This window comes from Ceratotherium simum, chromosome 9 (genome assembly GCF_057802395.1).
Source record: "Ceratotherium simum simum isolate JZ-2026a chromosome 9, ASM5780239v1, whole genome shotgun sequence".
Taxonomy (NCBI): Eukaryota; Metazoa; Chordata; class Mammalia; order Perissodactyla; family Rhinocerotidae; genus Ceratotherium; species Ceratotherium simum.
The window spans coordinates 2,412,942-2,435,760 of NC_141908.1; the positions used below are offsets into that span (position 1 = coordinate 2,412,942).

The window sequence follows — 22,819 nt, forward strand, 5'->3', positions numbered from 1 at the left end:
CTGCCAAGAGAGAAGGCGGCAGGGCCCAGAGGAGGTTCCCTAGGGAGGAGCAGAGATAAGGAAGAGAAAGGCCGGGCCAGGTCAGAGCCCAGCGCACCCACATCCCAGACTGCGCAGAGCAGGAGGACGGGTGAGAAGGACAGCCAGAGAGAGGTGCGGAGAAGCTGCAGGTGAGCTGGGCTGCCCAGAAGCCCAGGGAAGAGGGCATTCCAAGAACAGGGTGGGAGCCAGGCTGTCAACACAGCTAAGTAGAGAGGAGCGCAGAAGTGGGATTTGGCAACTTGGAGGTCCTTGGTGGCAGTGACAAGCTCCGTTTTGAGGAAGTGGTGGGAGAAAAGACAATTCCAGTGGGATGATGAAGAATGGGATGAACAGAAGAGGCAGCCCACTGGGGAAGTCATGGGAAATGAGGCTTCAGAGAGGGTGGGTGGCCTTATCTTAGAGGAGACAACGGCAGAGGTGGGAATGTCGGTTTGCTGACTTTCGGCCATTCTACAGTTGGCTGGGTCTATCATGATAATCCTTCTTGTTTACACACCATCTCTCATCAAAGAATGTTTGGAAATTACAAATGTGAATCAGGTCTATCTTTCTTGTTTGTGTTTTGTAGAAATATCTTTATTCTGGTTTTCTTTTTCTGATTATAAAAATAATATATGCTTGTTAAAAAAAATCAAATGATCTAGAAAAAACAAAATAGAGCATAAACTCCCTCCTCAATCCCTCTTTGTAAAATTAACCACTGCTTGGTGTAGATCCTTCCAGATCTTTTTTTTTTACATCTTTTTTTTTTTTTTAACAAAAATGGAATGACGTCTTATATACGTTGTTCTGCACCCTGCTTGTGTATCTGACAGTCCTGGACATCTTTGCACGTTAGTGCCTAGTGGCCAATTTCATGTTTTACCAAGGTGCGGGATTCCACTGTCTGTCTCTTCCCGGGTCAGGGGGTCACAGAGCCCCTCTGAATCCTGGGATGGACAACGCTGGCTCAGTTCCCACCACCCTGTACTCTTCCCGTCCCCTCTGATCTCTCCCCGACCTGTTCACAGTTTTGGGGCTGTTCTTGGGCTTTTCAGCATTTGATGATATTTCATTTGATGTCAGCTGCTCCACTCAGATTTCTAGTATCTTCATGTATTGAACTACGTCTCTCCCCAGCTAAAGTCAAGGACTTATTTACTGATGTTGAATAGTGACCACTTTGTTCCCTTTCTCCTTGTTTCTCTCTCCATTTTCTCTTTTCCTAATTTTTTTATTTTACTGATATTTGTTTTTAACAGCTTTATTGTGATATAATTCACATACTTTGCAATTCACCCATTTAAAGTGTACAGTTTGATGGTTTTCAGCATATTCACAGATACGTACAACCATCACCACGATCACCATTTAGAAATTTTAAAACGTTTTCATTACGTCTAAAAGGAGCCCTGTATCCTCCAGCTATCACCCCTCTGTCCCAGCACCGTCCCCTCCCAGGCTTAAGCAACCACTAATCTACTTTCTTTCTTGGTAGATTTCCCTAATCTGGACTTTTATCTCCTACGGACTCACATAATATGTGGTCACTTGTGACTGGCTTCTTTCAGTGACCGTAATGTTTTCAAGATTCACCCATGTATCAGTACTTAATTCCTTACTATGGCAGAATAATATCTCTTTGTGTGGATATACTACATTTTGTTTGTCTATTCAACAGTTCCTGGACATTTGTGTTCTTCTCAACTTTTGCCTATTATGACTAATGCTGCTATAAATATTCATGTGCAAGTTTTTGTGGGGACGTATGTTATCATTTCTTTTAGGTTTATACCTAGGAGTAGAATTGCTAGGTCATATGGTAACTATGTTTAATTGTTTGAAGAGCTGCCAGACTGTTTTCCAAAATGGCTGCACCATTTTACACCAGTAGTGTATGAAGGTTCCTGTTTCTCCACATCCTTGTCAACACTTGTTATTATCTGACTTTGGTTCTAGCCATCCTAGTGCATAGGAAGTGACATCTCATTGTGGTTTTGATTTGCATTTCCCTGATGGCTAATGATATTGAGGGTCTTTTCATATGCTTATTGGCCATTTGTATATCTTCCTTGGAGAAACGTCTGTTCAGATACTTTGCCCATTTTTCAATTGGGTTACATGTCATGGTATTATTGAGTCATAAGAGTTCTTTATACACTCTAGATACAAGTCCTTTATCAATACATGACTTGCAAATATTTTCTCCCATTCTGTGGGTTGTCTTTTCACTTTCTTGTTTGTGTCTTTGAAGCACAAAAATTCTTAATTTTTGTAAAATCAAATTTATCTTTTTTGTTGTTGTTGTTGCTGATACTTTTAGTGGCGTATCTAAGAATCCTTTGTCAAGCCATGTAGTGACAAAGTCAAGAAGATTTACCTGTATATTTTCTTCTAAAAGTTTTATGGTTTTAGTGCTTACTTGTAGGTCTTTGATCCATTTCAAGTTAATTTTCATATATTATGTGAGGTAAGGGTCCAACTTCATTCTTTTGCATGTGGCTATCCAATTGTCCCAGCACCACTTGTTGAAAAAAACTATTCTTTTCTCCATTGAATGGTCTTGGCACCCTTGTCAAAAATCGGTTAACCATAGAGAATAGGTTTATTTCTGGACTTTCAATTCTGTTTCATTGATCTATGTATCTATTCTTGTGCCAATACTCCGCTGTCTTCATTATCATTGCTTTGTAGTAACTTTTGAAATTGGGAAGTGTGAGTCCTTGTATTTTCTTCTTCTTTTTCAAAGTCACTTTGGCTATTTGAGACTCCTTGTAATTACATGTGAATTTTAGAATCAGCTTGTCAATTTCAACAAGGAAAATAGCTGATATTCTGACAAAGATTGTGTTGAACATGTAGATAAATTAGGGAAATATTGCCATATTAACAATCTAATTTAAGTCTTCTGATCCATGAACATGGAATGTTTTTCTATTTATTTAGATCTTTAATTTCTTTCAATGTTTTGCAGTTTTCAGAGTATAAGTTTTGTACTTCTTTTACCAAATTTATTGCTAAGTATTTTATTCACTTCGATGCTACTGTAAATGGAATTGATTTCTTTATTTCATTTTTAGATTGTTCATTGCAAGTGTACAGAAATATAATTGATTTTTATATATTGATCTTGTGTTCTGAAACCTTGCTGAACTCATTTATTAATCTGAATAGTTTTTAAGTGGATATCCTAAATTCTTTAGTATGTCCTGTGTATAAGGTCATATCATCTATGAATAGAGATAGTTTTACTTCCTCTTTTCCAACCCGGATGCCTTTTTTACACTTGTCCAATTGCCCAGGCTAGAACCTCCAGTACAGTGTTGAATAGAAGTGTCAAGAGCAGACTTCCTTATCTTGTCCCTGATCTTAGGGAGAAAGCATCCAATCTGTCCCACTACGTACGATATTACCTGTAGGTTTTTTGTAGATGCTCTTTATCAGGTTGAGGAAGTTCCCTTCTATTCCTAGTTTGTTGAGTGTTTTTATGATGAAAGAGTGTTGGATTTTGTCAAATGTTTTTTCTGAATCTGTTGAGATAATCATGTGGTTTTTATTTTTTATTCCGTTGATATGATTTATTACAGTAATTGATTTTCATGGGTTGAACCAAGCTTGCATTCCTGTGATAAACCCCAGTTGGTCATGGTGTATATTCTTTTATCTGTTGCGAGATTCAGTTTGCTCACATTTTGTTGAGGATATTTGCATCCACATTTATGAGAAATGTTGATGTCTAGTTTTCTTATGATGTTTCTGCTGGTTTTGGTATCAGGGTAATACTGTCCTCAAAATAAGTTCGTAACTGTTTCCTCCTCTTCTATTTTTTGGAAGAGTTTGTGAAGAATTGGTATTAATTCTTTTTTCAACATCTGGTAGAATTCAATGGTGAAGCCACCTGGACATTAGCTTTTTGCGGGTAGTTTTTTTGTTTGTTTGTTTTGTTTTTGTTTTGTGTGCGTGAGGAAAATTAGCCCTGAGCTAACATCCGATGCCAATCCTCCTCTTTTTACTAAGGAAGACTGGCCCTGGGCTAACATCCGTGCCCATCTTCCTCTACTTTATATGGGACACTGCTACAGCATGGCCTGACAAGCGGTGCGTCAGTGCGCACCCGAGATCCAAACTCTGGGCCACTGAAGCAGAGCACACACTCTTAACTGCTATGCCACCGGACAGGCCCCTGTGGGTAGTTTTTTGATTACTAATTTAATCTCTTCATTTGTTATAGGTCTATTCAGATTGTCTATTTCTTCTTGAATCAGTTTTGGTAGTTTGTGTCTTTCTAGAAATTTGTACTTTTCATCATAGTTAGCTGATTTTTTGGCAGACAATTGTTCATGGTATTCCTTTATAATCCTTTTTTACATATTTCTGTAATGTTGGTAGTAAAGTCCCCTCTTTCATTTCTGATTCGGGTAATTGTCTTCTCTCTTTCATCCTTGGTTAGTCTAGCTAAAGGATTGGCAATCGTGTTGATCTTTTCAAAGAAGCATCTTTTGGTTTCATTGATTGTCTCTGTTGTTTTTCTAGTCTCTATTTCATTAGTTTCCACTCCATCTTTATTATTGATTTCCTTCTGCTTTCTTTATGTTTAGATTGCTCTTATTTTTTCAGTGTCTTAATGTGGAATTTAGGTTATTGATTTGAGATTTTTCTTCTTTCTTAACATAGGCATTTACAGCTATAAATTTCCATCTAAGCACTGGTTCTGCAGCATTTCATAAATTTTTATATATCTTCATTTTCATTCATCTCAAAGTATTTTCTGATTTCCCTTTTGATTTCTTCTTTGATCTATTGATTATTTAGGAGTATGTTGTGAGTTTCTCAAATTTTTTCCTGATATTGATTTCTAATTTTGTTCCATTGTAATTGAAGACCATGCTTTATATTATTTCTATCCTTTTCAATTTATTGAGGTTTGTTTTATGGCCTGTGGTCTATCCTGGAGAATGTTCTGTGTGTGCTTAAGAAAAATATATATTCTCTTGTTGTTGGGTGGAGTGTTCTATAGACATCTGTCAGGTATATTTGGTTTATCGTCTTGTTCAAGTCTTCTGTTTCCTTGTAAACCTTACGGCTAGTTCTATCCATTATTGAATGTGGGTTATTGAAGTCTCCAACTATTATTGTTGAATTCCTCTCTTCATTTCTCTCTTTAGTTCTGTCAGTTTTTTCTTCCTGTGTTTTGGTGCTCTGTTATTAGGTGCATATATGTTCATAATTGGTATAGCTTCCTGATGGATTGACCCTTTTATCATCGTAAAATGTCCCTCTTTGTCTCTAGTAACCTTTTTTGTTTTAAAGTCTATTTTTTCTGATATCAGTATAGGCACTCCAGCTTTCTTGTGGTTGCTATTTGCATGACATACCTCTTTCTATCTTTTTACATTCAGCCTAATTGTATCTTTCAATCTAAGTGTGTCTCCTATAGACAGCATATGGTTGAATCATATTTTTTATCCATCTGACAAGCTCTGCCTTTTGATTGGATTGTTTAATCCATTCATGTTTAATGTTATTATTGATATAGTTGGATTGACATCTGCCATTTTACTTTTTTTTCCTATGTCGAATATCTTTTTTGTTCCTCTGTCCCTCTTCTACTGCTTTCTTTTGTGTTAAAGGACTCTTTTCCGATGTAGCATTTTAATTTCTTTGATAATTTTTTCAGTATACTTTTGAGGGGTTTTTTTTCTTTAGTGATTGCTCTAGGGTTTACCATGTGTATCCTAACTTGTCAGAATCAGCTTCAGATTTGCATTAGTTTAATTCTGATGATATATAGAAATGATACTCCTATATAGCACTATTCTCTTTCCCTCTTTTTTGTGATATTATTATCATATATATTACATCTATTAATGTTATAGACCCAACAAGTTATAATTATTAGTTTTCTATCTGAAGTCATTTCCTTAGCCCAGTGCAGCTTTGCTCCCACCCAACTCCTTTGTACTATTATTGGCAATATATATACAGTCATGCATCGCTTAATGACAGGGAAACATTCTGAGAAATGCATCATTAGGCAATTTTGTCATTGTGCGAACATCATGGATTATACTTACACAAACCTATATGGTATAGCCTACTACATACCTAGGCTGTATAGTACTAATCTTATGAGACCACTGTCCTATATATGGTTCGTTATTGTCTGAAACATTGCTATGTGGCACATGACTATATTTCTATATGTTACACACTCTACACTACATTATAAACATATTCTTTTCTGCAATTGCTTTTTAAATCAGTTTACAAAGGAAAAGAGAAAATTTTGCATTTATACTCTTTTATGGTTACACAATTGTCTTTTTTTTCTCATGCCCATATGCCTCTTTTCTATCCTTCCTTTTCCTTTGTTCTGATTCCCCTCCCTTGGGCCCTCATCAAGCATCTTCAGACCTTCTTGTGACATTTAGGACTAGGAATTTCCAGGTGCCTGCCCCGCAGCTGTGGGAGGGGAGCTCCACCAGAGCAGGAAAATAGGGAGGCCATGGTGAGCTCTCTGCCTTTGAGGCCTGCCTGGAGGTAATCACAGAAAAAGTGCATCACAGTTGAGCCCTCACTGTGTGCCAGGACCAGACGAGGCAAGCTACATACATGATCATTATCCTCCTAACAGCCTGGCCAGGAAGGTATCGTCATTCTCATTTTGCAGATGAGAAAGATTAAGTGACATGCTTAAGGTGAGACGCTGAGACAAGATTTTAACACATTTGCCTGATTACAGTGCCAGAGTCAGATAAGCTTCCTACAACGTTGGAGGGGGTGCATATCTTATCCATATTCGGGCACATTCCTTGAATGAAGGCAAAGAATGTTTCCAGAAGGTGCACATGGTTTTACTCTGTTTCTCTGATAGAATACAAGGATCAGGAGGAAAAATATGTTTGGTTTTTTTTATTACAACTCCCCCTACCTTCCCATGAAATAATGAAATGCTTGTCTCAAGGGGAAAACAATTGAATCACATCTATGTTCCATCAAGCTAGACAACATCACCTCAGAATACAAATAGTTCTGTTACTTTTCAATAATTTTTAAAGACTTTTTTCTCATTATAAAAATAATACAAGCATTAAAAAAAAAGAAAATATAAATCACCCAAAAATTTTTTATTCAAAAACAACCAGTATTAATATTTTGGTGCATTTTCTTGTTCTTCCCGTCTTCTGTGTATTTATTCTCTGTAAGGTCCTGCTTTGTTCACTTAACATTCCATGACCATTCACCCACGTCATTAACATTTCTTTGTAAACATGAATGTAATGGCTGCCTGACTTCATCATGTGATTACGCCCAAGTTCTCGAGCTCCCCCTGCAGCAGCCTCGTGCACAGACGTCCACTTGAGCATGATGGCAGCGCCCTCCTCCAGGCACTGGTGGGTGATGGGCCAGTGATATGGAGGAGAGGGAGAGAGGGGCAGAGTATGACGTCATCCCCGCCCTGGAAGAAGCTGATGGCCTCAGAAGGGTGGACTTGGAATTTTGGAAGGCAGGGAGCTAGCAGAGTTACAATTCAAAACCAAGAGAAAAAGAAACCTGGAAGAAAAGATAAAATGTCTCAGGCCATCAACACCAATGTGGGGGCTCTCAGACACGATTGCTCAGGCTCTGAGCAGGGTAAAACCCCAGAAACTCTCCAGAGCAGTCTGCCCTGAGTCGGGCCCTGGTAGAGGATAAGGTGGGGCAGGGGCCATCAGTACTGCCAAGAGGAGTTAGGGTAGGGACTGGCAGGGAGGGGCAGGGCAGGAGTGGACAAGTGTGAGCAGCAGAGGAAAGTGGTGAACAGTGCTCAAGTCCTCCCCAAGGAGGTCAGGCCCCTTCCACATCCCTTCAAAGGCATTTTTAAGAATAACAAGATGCAAGTGGTGGTTAAGAAAGATTGATTAAGCAGCTGTATGCAGGACAGATGGGAAAGAAGTGATACTGTGTGAGGAGACAAGGCAGGCGGAGTCGGTCTTCCCACATTCACTCCGAGGAGCCTCCAACACTCTTTCGGGGACACGAATCCTCGTGCAGGCTCACAGAGCCCGTTCTAGGCTGGCAGCCACTCATCTTGCCAGGCCGCAGGATGAGACTGTCCTGGGACTTTTGCTCCAGCTCCTGTCCTGGCTCAATTCAAATCTTCCTTCTGTGCTGGTGGCTGCCCCAGAGTCTTCCAAACCTTTCCCATTCCCTTGAGTTGGCCAGCGCATTTTCTATTACTTTTCGCAAAGAATCCTGCCCAGGGCTACAGGCCTACAGGAGAATAAGTGCCACAGTGCCCTGCTAGGGGCTGAGCAACAGCAGTGGTCCAGCACACACCACATGGAAGGTACACAAACGACAGAAGCACCACACAGTAGGCTCGGGCTCCATGCTGACCAGCACGCTGGGCGGGGCTGGGAGGCCCAGGGAGCGAGGCCCTCTGGGAGATGACACACGCAGAGGACTCCAGAAGAGGTCTCTTCTGCAGCCCCTCCTCTGCAGCACCCAGGGACTTGGCTCTGCCAGGCATAGCTGGGAGGCCACCAGGCCCTCTGCGTGTTGAGAGGCCAGTGGTCTCCAGGGATGAACTGAGGAGTTCACAGCCTTCTACTGGGTGCAAACACACAGAGAGCTGTTTCCTCCTGACTGTGTGTGGCCAGTTTGATGGGGAGGGGATGCCCCCACCCCCCTTTAGTCAAAGCAGTGCAATCCTTTGCTGAGACAACAGCCACAGGAAAAGAACAGTCCTGTCCTCCACAATGGGGCCGAGCGTTCCACACAGACAAACAAAAAAATCTGCAAAATCTGGTTTGGGCTCACCCTAACATAACTGTCAATGGAAATCACCCCCTCTTTTCAGGAAACCCAGTGATCTGTCATGTGTGTGGTGCGTGATATGGAAAGACATCTCTTTCCGCCTGCCAGCACCACGTCATTCACCTCCCGTAACGGCCTGGAGACAGGGGAGCACGTCTGTGGACAATGTGATCGCCCACCCACTGGTCTTCTCAACCACATCCCTCCACAGATAGACATCGCCCCCAGAATGAGGAACTAGGAGGCCCAGAGGCAGCCACACAAAGAAGAAACCAGAGGCGCACAAGTCAGGAAGCAATCCGACATCTCCAGGTCAGCTCAACTGAAAACTCGTGACGAGTGTGCGGGGCTGACAGCTCTTCCCATGAAACCACAGGTGCTTTCCACAGAGGAGCCCCCAGCACAGCCCCGGTCACTGGGGGTTGACAGAGGAAAGAAGGGAGGGAAAGAACAAAGGAAGAGGCCAGCCAGCCAAGACCAAGCAGGCTTTGCAGACTTGCCCAAATGGCACTCTGCTGTGATGCACGGAAGCTCAGAGCTGGAAGAAAACACAGAGATAATTTGCTTCAATAGCTTGTCCTGTTTTCTGAGAGAAAACTGAGACCAGAGGGAGAATGTCCTTACTGGTTCACTGAGTGACAACCCCTGGAGGAGAATTCCAATCCCTCGCCAGCACTTTCTCAGACAGTTGGCACTCCCACTCCCCAGCCAGAGGCAGGTGCTGATAGCCGGTAAGGATCATTTGTGGGCAAGACCTCGTGTTAGGCGCCCTGTCAGATTGCAGCTGACAAACAATCACACAAATCATTATTTAATGGGAATGGTGGTAAAAGGCATGTGGGGCTGAAAGACCTTATAATCAGGGGATCTAACTTAGTCTGGGACTGGGGAACCGGGAGAGCCTTCCTAAGGAGGTGACATTTAAGCTGATACTGGAAGAGCTAGGCAGACAAAAGGTAGGCAGAGAGAGTTCTCGGGAAGAGGGTCTCTCCTTCCCTCTTCCCCACTCCCACCCCTCCCTCTTCTCTCTGCCCACCTCCTCTAAGCAAACTGTTTCCTCCAAACCTGCTGACCACACTTCTGGCTTCCTGCACAGAATGGTCATTACTTTCCCAAGCCCAAGCCTCATGCAGTCACTTCCTCTCATCTCTTCCTCTCAGCCAGGATTTCAGGTCCTGCCCCCTGCCCCTAGGATCCCAGCCTCCTCCAAACCCATCGCCGTGTGTGCTGTGGGTTCCTCCTGCTGCAGAGCTTCAGACTCCATCCCCACCACTCCAATCACAGGGATGGTGACTTGCCCAAGATCTTCTGGCTAACCAGGGCCAGGCTGGGATTCTGGCTGTGGCCTCGGGCTCCAGGACCGCCATCCCACCTTCCAAGTAACTGTTCAGGAAGGACGTCAGGGCTCTGCCCATTCCAACTTAAGTTTCTCCATGCCAGGTCACAGAGGGCCCTCTGTTTGGGAGCCCACACACAAGTGCTCTGAGCACCACACCGAGCCAGTAGACCTCCGTGCTCGGCTTCCAGGCCCTTTCCTCTTGGCCTACTGGGGCAGGCTCTGACAGAATGGAGATATCTGTCTTGTCCAGACCTGGTTTCCTCCATCTGCTACCCCCATGGGCTCCCAGGAGTAAGGGTAGCAGGAGGATCAGTAGATAAATATCCTGAACACCAAGACACCCTGCCGGGGCCTCCACTCAACCTGTGACCTGCCAACTCACCAGGGTGGAAAGAAAAAGGAGTTAGCTCATATTAGCTGACAGATCACCGCACACCAGTCATGTGAACTTGGCAATCTACACATGTGAGGCGGTGCAGATGAGCTGAAATTTTGAAAACCGAGACAGCTTCTTCTGTGTCTAGGAGTAGAGACAAGTCACCTCACAGTCAATTTTTGTTTTCTGGGGAAATCAAAGGAGTGGTCCCTCTGCAGTTATGACATCGGTGAAACATCCTTGCCCCGGGGAAGGCTATAAGAGGACCTTTAGTTTTCTATGTGGAACAGTCTCCTGTGAAGGACCCCAGGGCCTCCTTGGAGGGAAAAAACAGCATCACAGCCCTGCAGTCCAGGAGTGGGGCACAGTGCAGCCTGTGCAGGGACCTGGAACAAGGCCCTCACCACAGCAGTGGACCAGCATCCCCTGGGCTGTGCAGGGCTTGTATGCAACAGTGACGCCACGTGGCAGCAACAGAAACAACAGTGCCTCTGGCTTGGTGGATTCTCCAGCTCTCTCCCCCAGTGTCTGGAAGCAGGACCAGCTCCAGATTCGTGGATAATTTAGGAAATGTCTGTCCTTCCTACTAATGCAGGCTGGTGAAGATGCTAGTAGTTCATTGCCACGTAACCATATCTCCCTATCTCCACCACGCTGGTGAGGGGCCATTCCAATCTCGCATGCTCTGTCATGTTTGATGCTCGTAGCTACCTGGGAGGCACATACCCACACTGTCGTCCGAACTTTGCAGGTGAGGGTGTTCAGGGGCTAATGACCTTCCCAAAAGCACACACCCCAAATAAACGGCAATGGTGGGATTCACACCAGGCCTGTCTAACTCCAGCCCACACTCCTTCCGCCCTCCGCAGGCCTCCCCTGCCCACAGCAGAAGCAAACACTATGAACCACCCCAGGGTGGCACCACCTTAGGTGCTGGCTCCTTTGGGGTCAGCCCGGGAATGCTCCTGTGGAACCCCGGCCCCATCCACACCGTCCCGTCAATGTCATGTCTGGCACTTGTTTCCCATGTGGCCCGAGTCCCTTGGATCAAAGACCAAGTGTGCCACGTGGCATGGTTTTGTTTCCATTTTGCCTCATTAGGGCAAGAAACATGCCTAAGCAATCAGCACCACTTTTGAAAATGAATTTTTATTCTGTCAGCCTGAGTGTCATTAACAACCTCTGCTAATACCGCAGTAAGGAACATCTGGAAACACAGCAGCTGTTGGTGGGACGAGGGATAAAATACACTGAGATACAGCTAGTTTTTCGTAAGCTAGACTGGCTCTGTGCAAACGGGAGAGCCGAACAGACAACTTGGAAACCGGAGAGAGAGACAAGGAAGGGAAGGGAAGAGCAGTCGTGCCCGGGAAGGAGTTCACTGGGCAAAGGCACTCCCGCCCGAGCCTGGGGCCCACGTCTCTGAGCCAGGCCTCCTCCGAGTAAGGCGCCCTCTGCTCGCAGGGATCCCCGCCAGTCAGAGAGGCCAGTGGTTGAGCATAGGGCTGTCTCCGTGCGGGTGAGTGCAGGTGCTGGAAAGCGGGCTGAGAGGGCTGGGAAGGCTTCCTGGGGCAGGAGACATCAAGGCCTGGCCTTGAAGACTCGAGAAGAGCTGGTCCGGTGAGCATAGAAAGGAGGATGCTCCAGGCAGAAAACGCTGCTCCCCTGAGGGCAGGGAGCGAGAAGGAGACCCTGGGGACGCTGGGTATGGCCAGTGACAGCACTGGGTCCGGGGGCAGAGGCTGGTCCACGAAGGCCTGGCAGGCCCTGTCAGGAGTGTGCATTGGGTCCTGAGGTAGAGGGCGACATGGGGATTCTTAGAACCACATAAAGATGGAACTGAGGTGGCCATCCCCGCGGGACACAATGTGTACGGCATGGCGGCCACCTGCAGCCTCTCCTCCTCCGGCCTACCAAGCACCCGAGCGCCTGGCAGGACTCAGCAGGCAACAGGCAGGCGAGGTCTCTGCCCACCAGGACCCCCAGACAGGGAGCAAAATCGGCAGACGGATGTGACAGGCACCGTGGGGAAGGCGCTGTTTCGGGTGCAGTGGCCAGCAGTGGTTTCTCAGAGAAGACTGGAGGGCGCAGAGGCCTGAGGGCCTGGAGCAAGACCCCAGCGGCTCTGTGGGGAACGGGTGCTCAAGGCAGAAGAAGGGGCAATGCAAAGACCTAGCATGCTCAGGGAGGACCCTGAGGCCAGGGCAGGTGAGGGAGACACTGGTGGGAGAGCAGAGGCCAGGGGGAGGGAGCCCATCAGGCCCTCTCACAGTGACAGCTCGGGCCCTGAGGACCATCTGCACCCCAGGAAAAGCAGAGCTTGGCCACTGCCAGGCCTCTCAAGGGCTGCTCCCTGCAGAGCTGGGGGCTGCGGGGGGGCGGGGACTCCTTCCCTGCAATTCTCCCAGGCCCACCCCTCTCTCCCCAGGCTGCTTGGACATTTCAGAGGGGTGGTGGCCTATGAGGGAGGGCTGGAAGGGGCAGGATTCCTCAAGGGCTTTGTTCTCCCTTGGTGGAGTCTCTCTTGTGTGGGGCCCAAGCCTGGGGGTCGCCGTCCAGTGTTCCATGGATTTAATCTACAGTGTTCCAGCAGGCCCCTGGCATAAGCCCTGCCCCATGCTGAGTGCTGTGAGAGGAAAAGACGCTCCCCTACATTTTTTAACATATCTTCCCTTTACCAAAATGATAGGTCTCGATTCTGAAAAATTAGGAAATGCAGGAAAACACAAAGGAAGAGAACAAGTGTCCATCATCCTCCTTCACTGTTGGTATTTTGGTGTTGTCCTACGTGTAGAGAAGGGCAAAAATACATATGCATGGTGTTTTGCTCCCGTGTTTGTTTTAATCAATAGAAGCCGGTTTTCTGGCCCTTCGAAGCAGCCTCACTGTTTTGCAGTGTGGGGCAGCAGGGTGTGGAGGCGTGGCTGACACTTCGGGACCCTCTGGAACTGCTGGTTTGCAGATGATGGATCAATCTGCACACAGACCCAGGCCTTGGGGGGAAGGTGGACAGACGCCCACCTCTGTTCCCTGTGATGTGAAATGAGCGTCACCTGGTTAGCCTCTGAATCACGTTACCCTGCGGAAAGGCTGACTCTACTGGTGACCTGGAGTCGATGCCAGCGACGATGGCCCAGGGGAACACTGTTTGGGGTCCAACTTGCACCTCATCCCGGACCCTGCCCTGGCCCGGTGGTAGGACTTTGGGAAGCAATGGCTGAGCATGGGAGAGTAAGCCCAAAAGAGCCATCCCCACGCAGGGAGGCACCAGCAAAGGGATCCACTCGCAGGGGAGTCTCCATCCAGCTGTGGTGGGGGGATCCCCATCATGGCAGTGAAAAGGGGCTGATACGTGGGGTCTCTCTCTTTTAGTGTCTAGACACAGTGTGACCTTTGGAGTGTTTTGATTACTGTAGCTTTGAAGTAAGTTTTGAAATCAGGACGTGTGAGTGCTCCCACTTTCTTTTTCCTTGTTTGGACTACTTGCAGTCCCTTGCAATTCCATATGAATTTGAGGATTGGCTTTTCCATTTGGGCAAAAAAAAATCATTGGAATTTTGATAGACATTGCACTAAATCTGTAGGTTACCTTGGGGAAAACTGCCGTCTTAACAATACTAAGTCTTCCAGTCCATGGATACGGGATGTCTTTTCACCTAGTTAGATCTTCTTTCATTTCTTTCCGTAATGTTTTGTAGTTTCACTGTGCAAGTCTTTCACTTCTTTTGTTGAATTTATTCCTAGGTATTTTATTTTTTTGGATGCTATTGTAAATGGAATTGTTCTCTTAATTTCTTTTCAGATTGCTCACTCTGGTGTGTAAAATCACCACTGATTTTTGTGTGTTGAGGTTGTACGCTGCAACTTTGTAGAATTTGTTTATTAGCTCTAGTCGTTATTTTGCAGATTCTTTGGGATTCTCTGTGTCCAGAATCATGTCATCTGTACATAGAGATAGTTTCTCTTCTTCTTTTCCAATCTGGATGCCTTTTATTTCTCTATCTAGTCTGAAAGCTTTGGCTAGAACTGTCAGTGCGGTGTTGAACAGAAGTGGTGAAAGTGGGCATCCTTGTCTTGTTCCTGATCTCAGAGGAAAAGCTTTCAGTCCTTCATCATTGAGTCTGATGTTCACTGTGGGTTTTTCACACATGCCTTTTATTATGCGAGGTAAGTTCCCTTCTATTCCTACTTTGCTGAGTGTTGTTATCATGAAAGGATGTGGAATTTTTTCAAGTGCCTTCTCTGCATCTATTAAGATGCATGTGGGTTTTTTTCCTCCGTTCTATTAATGTGGCATATTACATTGATTGATTTTCTTATGTTGAGCCAATATTGCATTCCTGGAATAAATCCCACTTGGTCATCTTGTATAATCCTTTTAATGTACTGTTGGATCTGGTGTGCTAGTATTTTTTTGAGGGGTTTTGTTTCTATATTCATAAGGTATTTTGGTCTATAGTTTTCTTGTGGTATCTTTGTCTGGCTTTGGTATCACGGCCTCATAGAATGAGTCAGGAACTTCTTAAGGATTGAATTGTGTCCCCCCAAAATTCACACATTGAAGTTCTAACCCTCAATGTGACTGTATTTGGAAATAGGGCCTTTACGAATGAAATTAAGGTTAATGAGGTCGTAAGGGTGGGACCATAATTCAACAGGACTGGTGTCCTTATGAGAACAGGAGAGGAAAGGCCACATGAGGACGCAGTGAGAAGGCAGCTGTTTGCAAGCCAGGAAGAGAGATCTCACCAGAAATTCACCAGAGATCTTAGACTTCTAGCCTCTAGAACTGTGAGAAAATAAATAGCTGTTATTTAAGCCACCCGGTCTGTGGTATCTTTTATGGCCACACAAGCTAACTAAGATAGAAGTGTTCTCTGCTCTTCCTTTCTTTGGAAGAGTTTGAATAGGATTGGTGTTAATTTTTTCTTAAACATTTGGTAGAATTCACCAGTGAAGCCATCTGATCCCAGACTTTTCTCTGTTGAGAGGTTTTTGATTACAGATTCAGTCTCTTTACTCATTATAAGTCTGCTGAGATTTTCTATTTCACCTTGAGTCAGTTTTGGCAGTTTGTTTCTAGGGATGAGTCCATCTCATCTAGATTATCTAATTTGTTGGTGTACAATTATTCATGGTATTCTCTTACAATCCTTTTAGTTTCCGTAAGGTTGCTAGTAATGTCGCCACTTTAATTTCTGATTTCAGTCATTTATGTCTTCTCTCTCTTTTTCTTAGTCAGTCTAACCAAAGGTCTGCCAATTTTGTTGATCTTTTCCGTCAACCAACCTTTGGGTTTGTTGATTTTCTGTATTGTTTTTCTATTCTCTCTTTCATTTGTCTCTACTCTAATTTTTATTCTTCCCTTCCTTCTGCTAGCCTTGGGTTTAGTTCACTTTTATTTTTATAGTTACTTAAGGTGTAAAGTTAGGTTAGTGATTTGAGATCTTTCTTCTTTTTTAGTGTTTGCATTTACAGCTACAAATTTTCCTCTGAGTGCTGCTTTCACTGTCTCCTATAAGTTTTGGTATGTTGTGATTCTGTTTCCATTCATCTCAAAGTATTTTATAATTTCTCTAGTGATTTCTTCTTTGACACATTGGTTGTTTAAGAGTGTATTGTTTAATTTCCACGTATTGTCTTATTTTCCAGTTTTCCTTCTGTTATTGACTTCTAGCTTCATTCCATTGTGGTTGGAGAAGATACTTTTAAGATTTCAATCTTTTAAAATTTACCAAGAATTGTTTTATGGCCTAAATATGGTCTATCCTGGAGAAAGTTTCAAGAGCACTTGAGAAGAATGTGTATCTGCTGTTGTTGGGTGGAGTGTTCTTTATGTGTCTCTTAGGTCTGATTGGTTTATAGTGTTTTTCAAGTCCTCTATTTCCTTACTGATCGGTCTGGGTGGTCTATCTGTTAGTGAAAGTGGGATACTGAAGTCTCATATTATTATTGTAGAACTGTCTATTTCTCTCTTCAATTTTGTCAATATTGGCTTCATATATTTTGGAGATCTGTTGTTTGGTGTGTGCATATTTATAATTTTTCCATGTTCTTTTTCAATAGACACTTTTATATATATAATGTTCTTCTTTGTCTCTTTGTAGCAATTTTTTACTTAAAATTTGTTTTGTCTGATGTTAGTATAGTCACTCAGCTTTCTTTTTTCTTCCTTTCACTTTCAACCTATTTGTGTCTTTGTGTCTCAAGTGAGTCTATTGTAAGCAGCACACAGTTGTATCATGTTTTGTTTTGTTTTTATCTATTCCGCCAATCTTTGTCTTTTAATTGATGAGTTTAATCCATTTACATTTAAAGTAATTACTGATAGTGAAGGATTATTTCTGCCATTTTGCTATTTTTTCTGTCCTATCATTTTTTTCTCAATTCCTTCAATACTGCATTCTTTTGTGTTTGATTTTTTTTTCTAGTGTACCATCTTGATTCTTTCTCCATTTCCTTTTCTGCATGTTTTTTATTTATTTTCTTAGTGGTTAACATGAGGATTACAGTTAACACTCTAAGTTTACAACAATCTAGTTTGAACTGATACCAGCTTAGCTTCAATAGCACACTTTAACTGTGATCCTATCCAGCTCCATCTTCCTTTTATGTTATGACTGTCATAAATTACATCTTTATACATTGTGTGGTCATCAGCATAGATTTATAATTATTGTTTTACGCATTTGTCTTTTAAATCATATAGGAAAGAAAAAGAGGAATTGCAAACCAAAAATGCAGTAATATTAGCTTTATATTTTCCTGTGTAGTTACCTTTACTGGGGATATTTATTTCTTTGTACAGCTTTGAGTGTCCTTTTATTTCAGCCTGAAGTACTTTCCTGAGTATTTCTTGTATGGCAATTCTACTAGCAACAAACTCTTACGTTTTGTTTATCTAGGAATGTCTTAATTTCTCCTTCATTTTTGAAGGATAGTTTTTCCACATATAGAATTCTTAGACAACAGTTTTTTTATCTCAGCACTTTAAATACATCATTCCACTGTCTTCTGGTCACCACAGTTTCTGACAAGAAGCCAGTTGTTAATCTTATTGACTATTCTTTGTACCTGACAAGTTTCTTCTCTCTTGCTGCTTTCCTCTTTGTCTTTAACTTTGATTAATATGTTTGATTGTAATGTTTCTCAGTGTGGTTCTCTTTGAGTTTTTCCTGCTTGGATTTCCTTAAGCTTCTTGGTAGAGTCATATCTTTCCTCATATTTGAGGAGTTCACAGCAATTCTTTCCTCAAATATTTTTTTATGCCCCTTTCTCTCTCCTCCATCTGGGGCTCCCACAATGTTTATATTGGTCTGTTTTATGGTGTCACATTGGTTCCTTAGGCTCTATTTATTTTTCTTCATTCTTTTTCTGCTTCTCAGAATGGGTAATTTAAATTGCCCTATTCTTAAGTTCACTGATACTTTCTTTTGCCTGCTCAAATCTGCTGTGAAACCTCTCTAATGAACTTTTCATTTAGTTATTATGCTTTTCAGTTCCAGAATTTCTATTTGATTCCTTTTTATAATTTCTCTTTCTTTGTTGATATTCCCCACTGGTTCATACTCCATTTTTCTGGTTTTGTTTAGTTCTTTGTCCAAGGTTTTCTTCAACTCTTTTAGCATATATAAAACAGTCAATTTAAAGTCTTTGTCTATTAAGTTGAATGTCTAGGCTTTCTTGGGGATGGTTTCTATCAATTTCTTTTTTTCCTGTTGACAACTGGACATTTTGAATATTGTGAAATAGTAACTCTGGAAATCAGATTCTCCCACCTCCCCAGGGATTGCTGTTTTTATTTGTTGAGGGCTACAGTCATCTATATGCTTAGCGACTTTTCTAAACTATTTTTGCAAAATCTATATTTCTTATTGTGTGTGGTCATGGAAGTCTCTGTTCTGTTATCTCTGTGGTCAGATAGTGACATGACAGAGATTTCCTTGAATGCCCGGATCCAATAAGAAAAGAAAGAAAGAGAAGATGTTTTGTCTCTTTAAATTCTTTTGACAGATGCTGCCCAGGAAGCTCGAGGGGTTGAAACAATGGACAGTGTCTATGTTGGCCCCTCAGTGACCCATCAAGGCAGAACAAAACACTCAACCCCACTTTTGGAGAGCAAGGTTTATTGCCCACCCTGACACCACCCATATTCCCCATGGCTGCCTGCCTCAAAAATTGGGGAATGGAGGATGGTAGCTGTTACAAAAACACCAAAATTTACCAGCCCCTTTTTTTCATCAAGCATTCCCTTGGATGCTGCAAGGATTTGGCTTGATTCCAGAGTGCCAAAATAGTTGATTCTGACAGTTTGTGCCAGCTTAATAGTTGTTTTGGTGGAGGGACCAATTCTTGGACCTTCCCATTCTGCCGATGACATGTAACTGGTTGTTAATCTACCATTTTGTGGATCACTTTTTCACTTTTTCCATGGTTATTACTATATTCAGATTTTCTCTCTCTTTTGGAGGAAGTTTGGGTCATTTATACTCATTAGGGAAATCATCTATTGAGTTGTATTTAGCAATTTCTTAACCCCACTTCAATCTCCTCCACATCTGAGATACTGCCATCCCCCCAGAAATGTCCTCTTAAATAGTTATACAATAGTTAGTGCTGTAGGTTTATCCTTCCTCTCCACCATAAAGATCAATGCTTTGGGGGCAACAAGTTGAACATAAAATGAAAGATTTTTTTCTAATTATAGTTCAATTTCCAAAGTTTTGCAGACTTCTTTTTATCAATTAGACTGAATCCAAGTCTACCCTGAATCAATCACACTCCACTCACTTGCATTTCAGGAGAGTTTCCTGAGTGTTTGAGGACTAGAGCTCCCATGAGTGTGGACTTGCACATTAACCCTGGGCCCGCCCACAGAGAGCCGTCCAGCCTGCAATGCCATCCATCATGTATAGCCTGGCAAAACACATGGAGGTCAGAGGACCAGCTAACGATTTATCTCTTTTGTTGGACATTTTCCAAAGAACCAGTACTGGTATTTATTTATGGCTTACGGTTTTTAATTCATTAACTTCTGTTCCTATCTATTAATTCCTTTGTCCTGTTTCATTAAGTTTATTTTATTCTCCTCTTTTTAACTTGAATTGAAAGCTTACTTATTTATTTCTCTTTTCTGCCTAACATTGAAAGCATTTAGGGTCATGAATTTGCTTCATTATAATTTTGGCAGTTCTCCTAGGTCTTGATATATAGGGTTTTCACATTGCCATTTTCTTAGTATTTGGCAATTGTAGTTTTGAATTTCTCTTTGTTTCAAAAGTTATTTAGGAAATGATTGCAGTGTTTTTATGTTTATGTTTAATTTTCACATGGATAGAGGTTTTTGTTTTTACTTTTGTTGTTAATCTCCATTTTCACTGCACTAGGTCAAAGCACTGACCTGTACGTTTTCTATTAGGAGGAATTTACTGGAAATTTTTTCTTGCCTGTTGTCTAAGGAATGGAATATTTTTGTAAGTGTCCCATAGGCACTGGGAAAGAATGTGCTTTCTTGGTCTGAAGGACACAGAGTTTGATGTGTAGACTTTAATTCCTGCCACTGAGTATATCACTCGGTCTCTATGACCTTACTGATACATCCAGCCATCAGACAGCTATATGACAGTTTTTCACTATTATTGTGTTTCTTTCACATTTTCCTTGTGTTCATGAGTGCAGTTGGAGGGGGCTGATGTCAACCTAGGGGCTGATGTTACTCTAGAATGCTGTTGTCTACAAAGAAATACAACTGGAAAAGGTCACCGAACAGAGGAGAGGTCGTGCATCCAGGGACAGTGGCAGGAGCCCTGTGGGCCCTGCGGAGCCCAGCCTGCCCACCCAAGGGAGAGTGAACCCTACCCTGGGACCTGCTGCTCACAGGACATCCTTAGACTGCTCCACGTTCTGACTCCAGGGCATGGCCAGCATGGTAGGACCTTTCCCGGATTCCATTGCTTTGGACAACCAGTCTACAGAAACGGCTTGTGGAGTTGTGCAGACACATGACGCCAAGTTAAGGGAATTGAATTATACTACCAGCCCCTGCTTAAAACCATACTCATCCTCACCCAGTTCTGCCCCTTTATAGCTTTAGCCTCTGTGTGCTCTTAGAAGCAGAACTAAGGAAACTGAAGAGGAAGTTTCCAGTGTGACTTTCAAGGCTCAATTTTTCTTATATTCGTATTATGCGAGGCCCAGTGAATCACTCAGGCTCCAGCAATGTCCACTGACCAATCCACTGTAAGATGAAAAAGAGGCACGTTTGTACTCCCTGCCACACCTCCCTCCTCCTTTCTTCCAGTTTTTATTGATCTTTGGAATTTCAGAGTCAGTTTCTTTTTGTTTTTATTATTGCTAATATCTTTTAACAACTTGTATTAAAACAGTAATACATACATCACAAATAAAACAGGCAAACAGAAAATAGGAGCATAATGGAATACCCCACACACCCACAGACTGGCAAACAGTCAAAGTCTGACAGCGCTAGGCTCAGCAAGCACCGAGGGAGACAGGACTCTCAGACCTCCGACACTGCCAGTGATCGCAGCAGAAACGCCCATGTTAGTCACATGTCGGGCACAATCCATGTGACTTCAAAAGTAGAATGGATAAACAAATCAGGATGTGTTCATACAATGGAATGCCACGCAGCAAAATAAATAAACTGTGGCCCAGGCAACAGCCCAGACAACTTTCACAAACATGATGTGAAGAGGAAGCAGTGAGATACAAAAGAAAACAGGCGGAACTGTTCACAGTCTCCAACCCAAATCCCCTCCCCACCCTCCAGTCTTCTGTAGCTTGGTAGGACAACTACCTACCCTCCCTATCCACTTGCATCTAAACTCAACAGCACCATCTGAATTCCCGATCTTCCCCTCAAAGCCTGCTCCTCCCAGCGCCTTGGTTAATGTCAATTCCACCCTTCCAGTGCTCAGGCCCAAAATCTCAAAGTTGTCTTTGCCTCTCCTCTTCCTTTCATGTCTAAATCTAATGCCTACCCGCCCCACTTCAAGCTTCATCCAGAATCTGGCCACCAACTCCTCTGCTGAATGCTGGTACAAGCCAGCGTCATCTGTCCCTGCATCAGTGCAACCGTGTCTTTGAATCTCTCTGCTGCCCCCGACACCGACAAGACTCAGTGACCCAACGTGGTGTGGCCTGCTTGTGACCTCTGTTCTGCTCCAGCAGCTCTGGCCTCCTGCCTAGGCCTCCGACACACTGAGCATGGTCTTGCCTCAGGGCCTTTCCCTCCACCTGGAACACTCTTCTCCTCGAGCCCACATGGCTCTGTCCATCGCCACATTCAGGTCTGTGTCCATACGTCCACCTTAGTGTTGAGGCATTCCGGACCACCCTGTATAAACCTGCTCCTCTCTCCTCCCCTCGGTCCTCCCAACCCTGGGCCCCACTTCGCTTTTTCATGGCACTCGCCACTTCCTGACATCATCTGTAACCTGCTTATTTGCTGATGTCTACACCAGTCCATCACCACTTCTAGAACGTTAGCTCCATGAGGACGGGGTGTTGTCCTGTTTTGTGCGTTGCTGTGTGCCAGTGACCAGAACACTGGCGGGCACACATATGCACTTATTGACGCACAGGGTCCCTGGAAACCAGAGCCTAGGGTCAAACACATGTGCCAGTGCTTCCAGGAGCAAAAGGGAGGGGAGAGAAGTGAACAGGGTAGGAGGGAAGCAAACCTTGACGCCGCATGGCCAAGTGGGACCTGGCCGGACAAGCAGAGCAGCCGCCAAGGCAGGAGGCCTGGGATGCTCTCTGCTTGCTCCTCTGCCTGGCCAAGGCCTGCTCCCTGGGGCACTAACCCGCCTGTGTCTCCCAGCCTCTCCGAGCAGCTCCCGTGGGTCCCCGGGGTCAGATCTGGGCGCAGAGCCGCGGAGGCAGGATTCCGAGGCTGACCCTCACCCTCAGCCCCAGGGAGGCACACTTGGTGTGAGAGGACAGGCATCACAGTGCTCTACGCCCCACAGACAGACCAGGAGCCATCACGAGGACCCTCCAACCTCTAGCTAGGCGCGCGGCCAAGGCCAGGCAGACTGATGCCCCAGCAGACCACGGGGAGAGCAAAAACTGGGACTCGGGGAGAGCTCGATGTATTTGCTGGTAAACGAATCCACTTTCCCAGCTGATGTGAAATGCCACTTTAACATACCACAAATTGTTGGATTACTTATTTTACATCATTTACATCATATAGTTTATCTTCCATTATTTGAGAGACATTTTATTCTGTTTTCTGCTATTTACAACAATTAATATGA

The 22,819-nt window shown here is 43.8% G+C and overlaps 1 long non-coding RNA gene across 1 annotated transcript; it reads left to right on the forward strand.

Moving 5' to 3' along the window:
- Positions 1 to 81: 81 nt before the first annotated feature.
- On the forward strand, positions 82 to 22,819 carry LOC147916214 (uncharacterized). Its single transcript, XR_015553139.1, has 3 exons — positions 82 to 170; positions 19,337 to 19,469; positions 20,214 to 22,819. It is a non-coding gene; the product is annotated as an uncharacterized LOC147916214 (long non-coding RNA).